At 41.7% G+C, this 13909-nt stretch overlaps 1 protein-coding gene across 9 annotated transcripts in view; it reads right to left on the minus strand.

Annotated features, from left to right (window-relative positions):
- sema6e (sema domain, transmembrane domain (TM), and cytoplasmic domain, (semaphorin) 6E) overlaps window positions 1-13909 on the minus strand; it is a 137912-nt gene that overhangs the window by 73492 nt on the left and 50511 nt on the right. For 2 of the 9 annotated variants that reach the window (XM_061775539.1, XM_061775536.1), the window contains exon 1: window positions 9468-10026. The exons of the other annotated variants lie outside the window; for them this stretch is intronic. The gene's annotated coding sequence lies outside the window, so the exon portion shown is untranslated. Of the gene's footprint in view, window positions 1-9467; window positions 10027-13909 lie in introns of those variants that run through there. 9 annotated transcript variants of the gene reach the window in all.

The raw sequence follows: 13909 nt of genomic DNA on the forward strand, positions 1-13909 counted from the left end.
TTAAGACAACCACGCGAGCCGCGTTGTTGTTGCTGGCCCCTCCGAGCCACGATTTTTGTTTGAGTCATCACAACATCCTGTTTCTCGGCGGTTTTGTTTCTGCGACAAAAGTCTTTTCAGTGAGTGAAAATTTGGTCCATCGCTACTTGAAACCCTAATCTAAGCTTGAATAACTGACTTCTGTTTGAAACCCAAACCTAAGCTTGAAGCCCTAATTTGAAACCACAAACATTGCTTTAGAACTCATCCCTGGCTCGAAATCCTAACTTTATCAAGTTACCCTGTTTTGAAACCCAACCTAGGCTTGAAACACTGATTGGATATCCTAACCCTGTCTTGAGACTTAAACCTGGGTTTGAAATCACTGTTTCCGTTTGAAAGCCTAATCCTTGCTTAAAACCATAATCTTCGCTTTAAACCTTATCCTAGGCTTGAAAGACATCATTTCAAACCCCGAGCATTGCTTGATACCCCAATCCCGGTCTTGAAACCGTAATATTTGCTTGAAACCATAAACCTAGGCTGTAACCCAAACACTGGCTGGAAATTTCAAAAATGTTGCTTGAAACACCAATCACGGCCTGCAACCCTACTTTGAAACCTTGGATGATTTCAACTTATTGCTCTTGACGGGGCATTTTCCGTATATTCAACACTTCCTCGGGGGTGCGGGACATGGATAAACTTGGCAAACACCAGCGATGTTACGAGATGTGCCGAGTCTTCGAGGCGTGTGTCGAGTAACGGAGGGGGCGTTTCCGCAAAGCGCGTATCAAGGCTTGCTTCATTTCGGGGTGGACCCGGAAGTGACGCCGTCCGAAGCCTCGCTGCCCGGCCGTACCACGTGACCGAGTCAGGAAGCGCTTCAGGGTTTGCCGCGAGGTTTGAAAGCAATCTAAACCTCTCATGCAAGCTCCATTCAAAATGTGTGTGTGTGTGTTTTGTTTTAAATATAGAGTTGCGGTCAGCTCAGTTTGGATAAAGACTGTGTAGTTTGTATAGGCTAATAGAGTTTTGAGAGTGTTGACGGCAGAGTTTGGACATAGCTTGGACAGTAGAGATAGCGAGCTGCCATTTCCACATCACTCCTCTTTCCTCCTTGGAAAGAGGCTGCTGGCTGCTGATTGGTGCACTCCACTCTCAACCTGGGTTATGGTGGTCCCCTGAGTTCGATCCCCGAGCAGCACTGCACAAGGAACTTTCATTGAGGCTTATCAATTATCTTCATCAAACACAGAATTTGCCATGGTTTCTTATCTTATTCATGAGGAGTTTATTGTGTTCACAGAAAGTAAGGTAAAATAAAACCTCACTGGGAGAGGAGAAATTACTGTACTCCAATTGAAAAATCTTGCTCTTGAATTAATCACGAAACACAAAAATTATGATTAACTGTTATTTCTAAATAAGCACTTTCAAAATCATCTGCCCTCGTAAGCCCGTGCCATTTTCCCAAAGTGACAGAAAAACATTATACCACCTGCCATACCCGTGATGATGAACATTTTAAGCACACAGAATGTGTTCAAAAAGAATATATGTTACACTTTATGTTGGGAAATTACTTGGTCAAACATTGTTTTGTAATACATAGTCATTCACAAGAGCCAAAAAGATGCAAAAATGCAACGCAGCACATACTGCATCTGGTAAAGATACAGCAGCCTGTGATTATGCACATGGCCAGCAGGGGGTATCGTGCGCAATGAAGCATCTCGCCATCACAAACAAAACAAAAAAAACACTCAATTTGAAAGATTATCTACCAAAAGATGCTAACCATGTCGCAATTAAGATAAGTGAAGTTGCTTTTTGAAGACTTGATTCGGATAGGAAGCGGGTTATGAGCTCATTGTCACTCATGTGGATTTGAAATAAAGAAAGCATTTGAATGCTCCAGACATGACTCAGGTTGGCCCGGTGCTCCTTTTGTGGATGACGAAACCTTTCCTGGTGTTTGGGACTCAATTAGCAAACATTAGCGTGGCACTTTGTGTTGAATGTGAAACAACAATATGAAAAAGGTTAGAAAAGAAATATTGATTGCGAACGTCGTCTTATTTGCCGACTACAAATCACTTGTACGACGATGACAACACCAGGCATTACAAGAACGCGCCTGCCGTGCCACCGATTAGGTCCAAATCCACAAATAGTGGCGAGGCGGGCGGGCGGGCAAGCGGGTGGCCGAGGCGAGGGGAGTGCGGAGGGCGAGGCGTACATGTAAATGCTCACGCTCGCAAACGCCCACATGCGCACACAAATAGACTTGCGCTTGGTAAAGGAAGCTGCTGCACTTTTGCTGTTTGTCATCCTGAAAGCGCACTGGAACATTCCCAAAGTGGGTCAGACCGCACAATCGCACACACAAACACACTAACACCTATGAAAACACACACACTAACACAGGAATGCACAAAGACACTATCACGCCTATGAACACACAGTATGTACACATAGTACACACCAACATATAATACACAAACACAAATGCACAAACCCACACGAACACGAACACACCCATAAACTTCGCGTGCACACACACACAAATATTCTATGAAAATGATATTGTGTTCTACTGATTAAAAGTAAAATCGAACCTGAAGGCTTGAGAGTTAACTTCATAAAACAAGATATGTGCACAGTATATTATTATGGGTACCAAATGAAGTGGCCTCATGAACGTTCCTGTTACATAAATCTGACAAACACAGTGATTCTTGTCTTCTCTTTAGCAATCTCCATGTTGGAATGTGAGGAAGAGGAGTCTGGAAGTGTGGGCCGGAGCTTGGAGTTCATCACTGCGACTCCTCCGTGCGCCGGGGCGGAGGAACGTTCCAAAACAAATCCGGCTTTTGTTCGAACGGCATTCCCGGGAACAAGTGGGCACGTTCAGAGTCAGAGTTTGAGGATTGGAGGGAAGGAAGTTGAGGGGATTCAAATTGACACAGAAGTCATCTTTACAATCAACATTGAACTGAGATTTTGTTTTTGGGGGGGGGGGGGGGGGGGGGAGAGAAAAACCCAGAATACTGACAAAGAAGAACAACTTCCAACATTTTGTGATGATCAAGGCAAATGCCCATCAATATGGACCTTACTTATATAGCAATAATCAGACCAATTCTGAGCCCGATCAGTTGTCTCAGACAAACAACACGTACGTTATTTGCAGTCTGTGCACAACTGAAATACGTCGTGGGGAACGTCATCTCAATGCTTCAACATAACAAATTTGATCGAGCACCTGAAGAATGCACACGAGGAGGAGCATGCCGCGTTCAAGCAACGCAGCGTGGGGGGGGGGGGAAATAAACAGGAACGGCCAAACGGACTCAAACTCTGGACAACACCCGTCCATCAGAATCAGAATCAGAATCAGAATCATCTTTATTTGCCAAGTATGTCCAAAACACACAAGGAATTTGTCTCCGGTAGTTGGAGCCGCTCTAGTACAACAGACAGTCAATTTACAGAACACTTTGGAGACATAAAGACATTAACAAAAAACAACAACAAACAACAATTGTGCAAAAAGATGCAGAGTCCTCAGTTCGAATGGCTAATATCGCAATAGTCCGGTGCAATGACCATTGTGCAAAGGGCACTGAGACTTCAAGGAGTGTATGCGGTTTAAAGTGACGAGTAGTGCGATAATCTGGGACAATGGTTGTGCAAATGTTACAGATACTCCTCAATCAGTGTGCAAATGGAGCAGATACTACTCTGGCATGAGTGGCCACTATATGCAAATAGTGCAGCACGGCGAGACAACTACAGTGAGTGCACGAGTAATACATAATACAGAAATGTGACAACGAACTCAAGTCAAAAAATTGCCAGCTTGTTGTAATGGAATTGTAAGTTAGCTGTTCAAGAAGTTGATTGCAAGAGGGAAGAAGCTGTTGGAATGTCTACTAGTTCTAGTTTGCATTGGTCCATATAGCCGGAACAGTGAGAAAGTTAGAGTAAGCATGTCACTAACAGTATTTCTTAAAGTAATTTAATTGCAATAAAGTAATGTAATTACAGTAAGTTAGGACCCATTATTTCTGTCATGTTGTAATGTCGATTTGACCGAAACTTATGTCAGTGGCCGATCCTCGATTGCCCCCTAGAGGTCATTGGTGTTTTAACTTTTGTCTAAAATGCTAGCGAATAATTTGCGCAACCCTTGTGAGGATAAGCTGTACAGAAAATGGATGGCTGGATGGATACAGTATACAATACACAAGTATATACAATAAATGAACAAGTCATGTAAATAGACACATTGCTCGGTCCCAAAAATCCTGATCATGTAAAGCCAAGTTAAATCCAAACTAGAGCCATCACCACCACAACTACTAGTAGTGTAACACACTTTGCCTCCTTCGGTGACTACCACTCTGCTGTACCTTGAGTTGTCCTTCAGCCGTGGTCATCTGGACATGTTTGTCCTCGCTGCAAACATCTCGCTCCCAATTTACCTTCCTGTAGCGACGCACGCACGTACGCACGCACGCACGCACACACACACACACACAAACACTCCACTCTGATGGTTTCCAAAACAAACAATTTTTTTTGGCCTTTGTGTGACACGTGAAGTCCAATCAAGACCACTGGAACACACACACGAACACACATAGCATCTATGTTACTCTAATAGCGAAAGTGCAGCACTTTGGGCCACAATGCAAGAACTGAACAAAGCTCATAAATCATAGAGAACACACACAACCTGCAACAACTACTCATATTCAAAGTGTGTGTGCGTGTCAAGAATACTGAGGTCTATATTCTCACTGGCCACTTCATTAGGTACACGTGAAGAATGTAAGCCCAATGCTGCGTAGTGTGCGGAAGTGAACACTTGCTTTTATGACTAATTTCGATCTTTCGTTGCTTATTGACTTGAAACATTGCTGTTTAATTTCAGAGGCTGGAATGGATTAACGGTATTTTGATTAAAGCGTTAAAACTACTGTAACAGCGATGCTAGTTCCGTTAGCACGCCTATGGCGTTTGCATTGTGTTAGCACTTATGAGGTTTGATTTAATACATGTGTCATTCTCGGTTTGATGTTAAACTGGAACAGTCAACCACAATTAACAGCTTGAAACAAGCATTTGTCCTCTTTTTGAAGTATTCTTCACAATCTGCTGCCTTTTGTGATGTTCCCTGCCACTGCTGGTAGCTCAGATTTTTGCTTGCAACTCAAGACAAAAGTCTTAGGTCGGGTCACTCGTAAGTCGAAGTTCACTGTAAACATATTTTTGGAGAACAAACTTGATCATTTATTATTCCATTCTTCATTTTATGTTCCAATTTGCATCTGGATGGAGACAGGCTGCATCGCTTGGCTCAGAGTTCACAAGTAGAAACAATTTATCGCAGAGAGAAAAAAAGGCCAATAATTACATATAAATTGAGAAAGAACAATGGCCGCTGCAATGATAGACAAGACAGTCACATGATGTCTCGGCAGGATGGGCAGGAACCTGCGTGACGATTGTATCCTGACAAATCAAAGTCAGCAGGCGAGGCCACAGTGTTGCACGCTTTAGTGTGCGCCGCCAACTGTGTGACAAACGCAGGAGAGCGAGGACACGCAGGTAATCCAGGATTACAGCGCTGACGTGTCATTTCCCGTTCAACCTGCCTCCTCCAGCGGCCGTGCGTTGGCATACAGCGGCGCATAATGACATCCCGTTGCCGTGTCAACGCCAGACACCCCCCGCTGCCCCCGTCACACCCCCAACCATCTTGTGTGACAACCAGTCGCTTAAGACGCCGTCTGTTCCATTCCCGCACCGTTCATCAGGAAGACTTAACGCGTCATCTTTCCCCGAGAGAAAACTAAACACATTTACGCATAATTTGAGGTCAATGTTCGAATGTGCCAGTGAGAGCCTTCTGCTGATTCCAAGTGGGACAACATCGCAACATTCTAAAGCCATGTCCTCACGTACAGTGAAAACGTACGAGTGCCCTAAATTTTGAAAGTTTTTTTTTTTTTTTTTTTTTTTTTATATCACAAGTCAATTTTTCGCTTTGTGTTGCAAAAAGCAAGCAAGCTTCAAATACACCACTCGATTGAAGTGGAAATAAAAGTACAGTGGTGCCTTGAGATATGAATGACCGGACTAATGAGTTTTGAGATACTAGCCATCGGCAGGCCGATTTTTTGCTTGAGTTTGAAATACAAGAGCTGTATGATGGCAGTGGACTCAACTCAACTCACAACAAGGAGCAGTTTGGCAGATAGTAAACATTGTCCTTACAAGGTCAGTTTAGCTTAAGGCTAAACAACAATGCAAAATGCCATAGACGGGCAAACGAATAGCATCGGTGACACTGTGTTATAAGCTCCAGTAATTGAGTCAGTTGTGTTGTTGTGTCTCTGTCTGCGATAGACTGTTCACAGGTCGCCACCAGTAGGAGAAGCTAAGTGTTGGATTAAAGCAAAACAAATGCATCAACAACTGTTTAATTCTTTACATTCCATTTATGTCACTATGGTATGTTACAGTACAATATTATAGAGTGCTATTTGAAAAATAACATTTTTGTTGGGTCTTTTGGGGAGGCTGTGAAAATGAATTTAAACAATGTACACAGGAATGATTGTAAGCGGAATGAACATGAAATTATTTAAACATATGTGACACAAAGTGATTTTAAACATTATAGTACTGTACTTGGAGGCGACCAAGCCAGCTGATGTTTCTCATCCTTCACCCAGAGATGACAAATGTGGTTTTAGGTGTACAGAACGTGGCCTAAGGGTGTGTACACAGTGGTAGTTTGGGTCTTCATTAGCGATACTGGTCCCGACCAAAAGAGTATTTGAAAACAGACGATGTGCACATTGGGTCTGGGTATCTTAGCATTTTCATTTTCATCATTGGACCAACATTTGTGTAGTGGAAAACATAAACTGATTAGACCCTCCCAAAAATTCTGAACAAAATGCAGTATGCTGTTTTTGGTTTCTTTTTTAATAACAGAGATGTCACGAAAAGCTTCAAAAATATTTTTGAACAACGTGTGCAATGCACACACTTTGATTTAACGGACTTCGGATTTTAACGTACATAGTGTCCAGTTGGAACTCAAAATCATCGTTCCTGTGTACCAGTGAGGTAAGTTTGAATAAACTTTAACCCATTTTAAACATTGTAAGGTTTTTAAAATTTCTTTACAATATTTTTTTTACTGTACTGGTGTTTTTAGGAAAATGCTCTAACGGACAATCTGATTTAACGGATGACCCTACCCCTATTAGTCTGTTAAATTGAGGTTCCAAAGGACCAACAATCCAGTTGATAATGACATAAACATCTGAAAACAAGCCAGGCTGGAACTGTCGCTGCAGCATCATGTGAGATATCAGCTGATGACAAACTATTTACACTTTGTACATGAACACACCGAAGTGGGGAAAAAGACACTGCTCTGTTCTGTAAGAGTCCCAAAATATTTGTTGCATTCATTTTGCCCTCTTTTTAGAATGTAATTATGGATTAATTTCATTAAATAATTGGTTAATTGATTTCTTGGGAAAAAAGTTCCATTAGAAATTGTTTTATTTTGCAAATACAAACAAATATATACATAATAAAATTGATGTAAAAAGTAGAACATACAAAAGTATTTATATAATTTTGACATGCCGGTTTATTCCTGTCAAAGAAATATCTGTCCCAAAACTATGCTCGCTGTGTGACGCTCCGAAATTGCGCAGATCGTCAACTGGAGGGTTAGAGAAAATGCCGCCCTGGGCGGATGCCCATATCGCCCATGTCAGAAACCGCCCCTGCTCATCTATGAATGACTTGGCCAATCGGTTCCTTTCAAAATAAAATAATTCCTTAATTGAGCGGCTGAAAAAATATGTATCTGGTTGATCAATTTTTAATCAAATTCTTTATAAATACAAAAAAAAATGAAAATGAAGGATTTTATTTGAAAAAAAGTATTTACATGAATTTGATTGCATGAAATATAAAAACTTAAATGATTTAAAAATGTGTTTATATAATTTTTTAAATGCTATTTAAAGTGAACTCCGATTGCAATGACATGTTTGGTATATATGATCTCTTTTGACTTGAGTAACATAATATAGACCTTCCAGATTTCTATATTTTTACAAATCGTAATTTCAACATAGGCCGCCATTGTTTTTTTCCATCGCAGTGCATTCTGGGTAGTGACATCAAATGGGGATGTGCCCGACGCCCGGAGTTATTTTCCAGCAGCAGCCCCTGGCAGCGATGAACGCTGTTCAGCCATTTCAGTTCAAGCCAGAGTGTGATCAGGGAAATGAGGAGAGAGAGAGAGAGGAAGAAATAACAAAAATGAGGATGAAGATGGCAGATGTGAAGAAACTCGAGTTGGTCCTTTTCAGTGGTGTATTTGTAGCTACTGCTTGCCAATGCCGACTGAGACAGAGAGTATGTTGTAAAGAGCTCCGTTTCATTCCTGCCGCTGCTCATGCTACTTGTTCGTTTTGCCCGATGTTATTAACGTATTCGGTGATAACAGAGTAAAGTTACATGCATACCTATTGTACTATTTTTCCCTGCTCACTCAGTGTCCGGTGGCGATGGTTGGTTTACAACGCTGCTGCTGCTAAAGTGAGCTGATCAAGGTAAGCGGCCAGCACCTCCCGTCTTTCGCGTCTTTTTGCTTGGCTTTCGCTTGTCACACGCGGCCGTTTAGGCTCCTGGTGAGAAAAGATAGTCGGCACTGCATTGGATTTAAGCCGTCGTTTATACCCAGACACACTGGTGAGCTCTCGCACGGGGGCGATCACAGGCTTCGAACAACCGCAGATCTTTCGGCAGCTCAACTCTTCCGGCCACATCCTCCCACGGTTTCCTCAACTTGATCTTTTTGGGAAAGCTATGAATGCTTACCTCTTTTTTTGCATTCCGTCCTGATTGGAAATTGCGTCCCAAAGTGGCGCAGAATGGCATTTTTAACAGTTGTTCGCAAGTGGCTAGCTTAGCTCCGCAGAGAGCAGCAACGTAACAATTTTACAACAGCCATTCTACGTCATCATTCCCAGAATTCTTTGCGCACGCTAAACATGGCAGCGACAGTGTATCAAATTATGGTGTAAACAAATTTTTTTTTTTAACTTATAGGAATAATTTATAAATATATACCACTGTATTTCAGTAGTAGAGGTCAGTAGTTGTAAAATTAAATGTATTTTTCATTTCAATTGGAGTTTACTTTAATATATGCTGTTTATTTATTTATTTTTTTTAACTCATCTACGAACGAACTCGCCCAACTCTTCTTTTTAAAAATAAAATACATTTTTTGGACCCTTGAGCACAAAGGTTTGCCTACCCCTGCTTTAGTGTTCCTGCTTGTCAAAGAGCCCGAGGAAGGGTTGCCATGGAGACCATCCAAATGTTGAATAACAACTTAAGTGCCGTGTCGCGTTCTTACATTCCTCAAGCCAAACCTGTGTATCGCACTTCCTGTCACGCTGCATTGCCTCGTTAAGACACAGACAAACGCATAGTTTGTTGACCATCTCGCCATCTCGGCAGTCAGTTTTTCTATAAGGTCAACGGGTGTCATTGATACTCTCAGCGATAACGCATACACTGAAAAACATAGACACACACAGTCAAGGCCAGTGAACAAAAAGGCCAATAAATCAGTAGGTCATCATAAACAATAGTGATGCACGCGAGCAAGGTTAACAGCCTATTAGCCTACTAATGTGTGTGATCATATACATCGTGTGCAGGTAACATGACACACACACACACACACGATGTTTACTTGGGAAGGAGGACAACAGATGTGGCACAGTTGTGCAATTTATCATCCTCTGTTACACAGAACATCATAAAACATTATGTGAGCATCTGCTGTGTGATATTTTGAATGTAATTATGATTTCAACGCATCCAATGCTCGCTTTTAAAAAGCAAACTAGGCTACCAATGGACATGATGGATTGATTGATGGACTTTGTTTGATCAGTTCAGTTTTCGTTGCATACACACACAATTCCCCCCCCCCCCCAAATAAATAAATAAATAAATAAATAAATAATAATAATTGGGGTTTAGCCGTCATGTTATTGCATATCAGAGCTATAAATCGCCCATGATGCTTTGTGACCATTTCGGGCTCTCTGTTGAACATATAACAGATTATAGTTCAATTGTTAGTAAATGTGTGTGTGTGTGGGGGGGGGGACAATTGAAACTGAACTATGGGTCATATAAAAAGGCTGAAATAATTGATCCTGGACCCACATATCTTTGTTTGTTGGTCTTTTGTGTGTTATTGAGAACACAAGCACACTCTGCTAATGCTAACCAAACTGTACGTCATACAAACAAGATGAAATTATTGATTATCGACCAAGATTTTGGATTCCTGGTCTTGCTATTGTCAACACAAGCACATCATACCAATGCTAAATGAACCGCAGGCCATAAAAACAAGCTGAAATGATTGATCATTGATCCAAAGATTTTTGGTTGATGGTCTCTTTCGTGATATTGGGAACACAAACACACAATGCGAATGCTGACTGAACTGTGAGTCTTAAAAACAAGCTGAACTGACTATCCACCAGATGATCAAATGTCTGATTTGCACAGATGACTTGAACGTTTGCACCCTGAACACTTGATTTCCCACAATGCCCACCACCAAGGGAGGGGATGTAAGCCCGCCCACTTGGCATGAGTTGGACGCCTGGCAGCGAGTTTTATTTTTGGGAAAGAAGCGGCCATTCCTTGAGTGCCGCTAATGACTTTCCGAGTTTGCAAGCGTCATTTGTCAGCGTGATTGATGCCAGCGCCATTAGCCTCAAACTCCCTTCGTCATCCATCTTGGCAGCCAGGGTGAAATCAAAGGAGACAAATGGGGGTGAGGGGTGGTTGTTACAAAAAACGCCATGACAGGTGACTGTCTTTTGGTCACCGACAGATGACAATGGTAACGCACATTGCTAATTCACATGCTAATCAACATTCAGGCTGTGTCCGTCCTTTTTTGAGTTTATGGATGAAAATAAAAGCTGTTGCTCTGGCTGGAGAAAATGTTGGACTAATGAAGGCTCTTCCCTCCAGACCACCGGGAGGCGCACTAGACAAAGAGCATGCTCACACTCAACTTAGCTTAAGGCTAAGATACTTTTTTACCACTCGGGGAAATAAAGGAACCATCTGAATTTTTGGTTTCTGGCGTCTGTTTATTTGTAATTGACAACACACGCACGCCATGCTAATACTAATGCTTCACTCAGACATGGCTTGTGTTCTCTGAAACACCCCAAGATGCGCCAAAATACGAACAAATCCCTGTCTAAATAGGAAAGTAGTACAGTGTTGCCTTGCCACTTCGCGCTTCACGTTTTGCGGCTTCAGTGCTTCGCGGGTTTTTCCCAAAATATTCATAAAAAAAAAATAAAAGAATTTTTTAAATAAAAATTAAAAAAAATACAGCCATATCAGCAGCCATATTGCGGAAAGACGCGTTGTTTCATGTTGATGCACGAGAGAGAAGGTTTCTCTGCATGCCAAACAAAGATGAGTTGACTCAGAGGCTTTGTACATGCCTGTAGTGTACATGCCACGGGCACTCACACAAGGCGCGTGATTGGTTCCCGGTGCGACATCGACCAATGAGAGCACGAGTGGTTTCATCCCGTGAGCTGATTGACTGCGCATCATCGCAGCCTCACCCAGCATCTTCCCTTGTTGTGTCTCGCCAGTCTCGTCCACGCTGTTGACTGTCTCGCATACTCTATCTTAGTGTTGTGTTCGTGATAACCTTTTTTGTTTAAGCGATAACTTTGTTTGATTAGTGAAGCCCTTACAATGCCGCCTAAGCGCTGTGCCCCTGCGAAAGTTTTTTCTCCAATATAAAACCCCAGCTACACCATCAGCGCCTCCAGCAGAAGAGTCTCCGAGTGAGCCTAAAGCCTCTACGAGTCAAGTGAGAGCCTCTCCTCCGCCACCAACGCAAGCCTCTTCGCCTCTCTCAGAAGGCAATGTTGATGAATGTTAATTACTGCATAAGGTTTTATAATTAAAGATTTAAATAAATGGGTGTACTGTTGTAATCTTTGTCGCAAATATGTAAAGTATAAATACCGTTTACATATTTTAAACATTCTGGTACCCACATACACGAAAATTCCTAGCTGCATATTTTCGATTCACTCTGAAAGTCAGCTATTCACATTCACCTAGCGCTAGCTGTACACTGAAAACTGGCCAATTTGCGTTTTTTGCACTATTTTTGATTGGTGTCAGGGAAGTATGTGCAAGTGACATGCTGAATAAGAGGCAAGCTTTGTGTGTGGCAGGTAGCCACGTTTAGCCTGGTTTGTTAGTTTAAGTTACAGAGTCTTCGCTGCATGTACATGCACACTTCCAAAATAATACACTTTTTATTTTCTTTAGGGTAATGGAAGATGAGTTTGAAATGTTTTTTGGGATCATACAGTGGTTTCTGCTATATTTATAGTTTCAACTATTAATATATGTTGCTTAAACATTTTATCTTTCCTAGATTTTCAGACAGTTTCATTATATTTTTTGTACCATATGAAACATTAGCCCTGCTGCTAGTTTTAGTTGTAAGTAGTTTCATAGCTGATAAAAACACAAAACAAAAAAAAAAAAAAAAAACAAAGCTGGTCTTCTGGCTTGAGATGTTGCAATGTTGACAGGTGAGAATGGGTTAAGTCCCGCAGGGTGAGGCCAGATGGAGATGAGGAGAGCACGAGGTGAGGCAGGCGGTGGGCTGGTCCAAAAGGCCTAGAGGCAGAGGATCAACGGTGGGTCAGCAGCTGAGAAGACCCACAACCACCCACCCCCCCCCTCACCATCACCCTTGCCATCCACCAACTATATAACTCACCAACAACACGTGCGTGTGTTTGTTCAATTCCAACTACATTACTGCACTGCTTGGTTGCAATTGTACCAAGGAAGTGACGTGAACGCAACACGAACACACTTAAAAAGGAAATTTGATGTAAAATAGACCTTTTAATGTCTTGCACAGTATACAAATAGTTGCGCCCGCCCAGCCATGACCACTGGGTGATCATAATTTCAGCACGTGCTGGCAATCATTTTATTTTGCTGTGGATATGGATTATTTTTTGGGTCAAAATATCCTTAACTGTCGCAAGCTGATCTAGCCGCAGCTGCACACGCTCTTGTTGTGATCACGTGGGTGTTGCGCATCTGGATCTGGCATGACTGGATAGAAGAGCTGGAGCGGAATCGGAATGGACTGCTTGTATCGGAATGGTTATAATGGACATCCATTCCGATTAAATCCAAAAACTCGTTTTCGGGACACCCATATTTATAACGATTCTGTATCAAAACCGAAAATTGCAGTTTTCAAATACACAATCCTGTATCGTCCTTGAAATGGCAGAACTGCGACACCACCCTTTAAACTCCCAGAACTTGTGCCTCCATTTCACATACAGCCATATGAGCTCACAAAGCAACCGACCTTAATATAGTTAGAATTATTAATTTTTTAAAGTTAATTTTAAAAACATAATTACAGTGATCCATTTTTAACAATAGGCTTATTCAAATGTAGATAATCTAGACTTTCAATCTCGAGGCTCCCGCAGTGCGTCAGAAGAGGCGGCGTTTCTCACACAGTTGATCGTTCAAGAGTAAACAGCTATTGTCTACACTTTAAACTAGTTAATAATGCTCAAAAATAACAGACGACAAGGGGACCTACCAATATACTGATTGGTGAAAAATAAAATTGACCATATTTGGACATACGTTTCAACCCAACAATGACTATATATATATATATATATATAAATATTTCTTTAAAAAAAGGTTTTATCCCTCCCACATGCTTCGAGAATATTTCAATTGACTGAAACAC

This window comes from Phyllopteryx taeniolatus, chromosome 6, assembly GCF_024500385.1.
Source record: "Phyllopteryx taeniolatus isolate TA_2022b chromosome 6, UOR_Ptae_1.2, whole genome shotgun sequence".
Taxonomy (NCBI): Eukaryota; Metazoa; Chordata; class Actinopteri; order Syngnathiformes; family Syngnathidae; genus Phyllopteryx; species Phyllopteryx taeniolatus.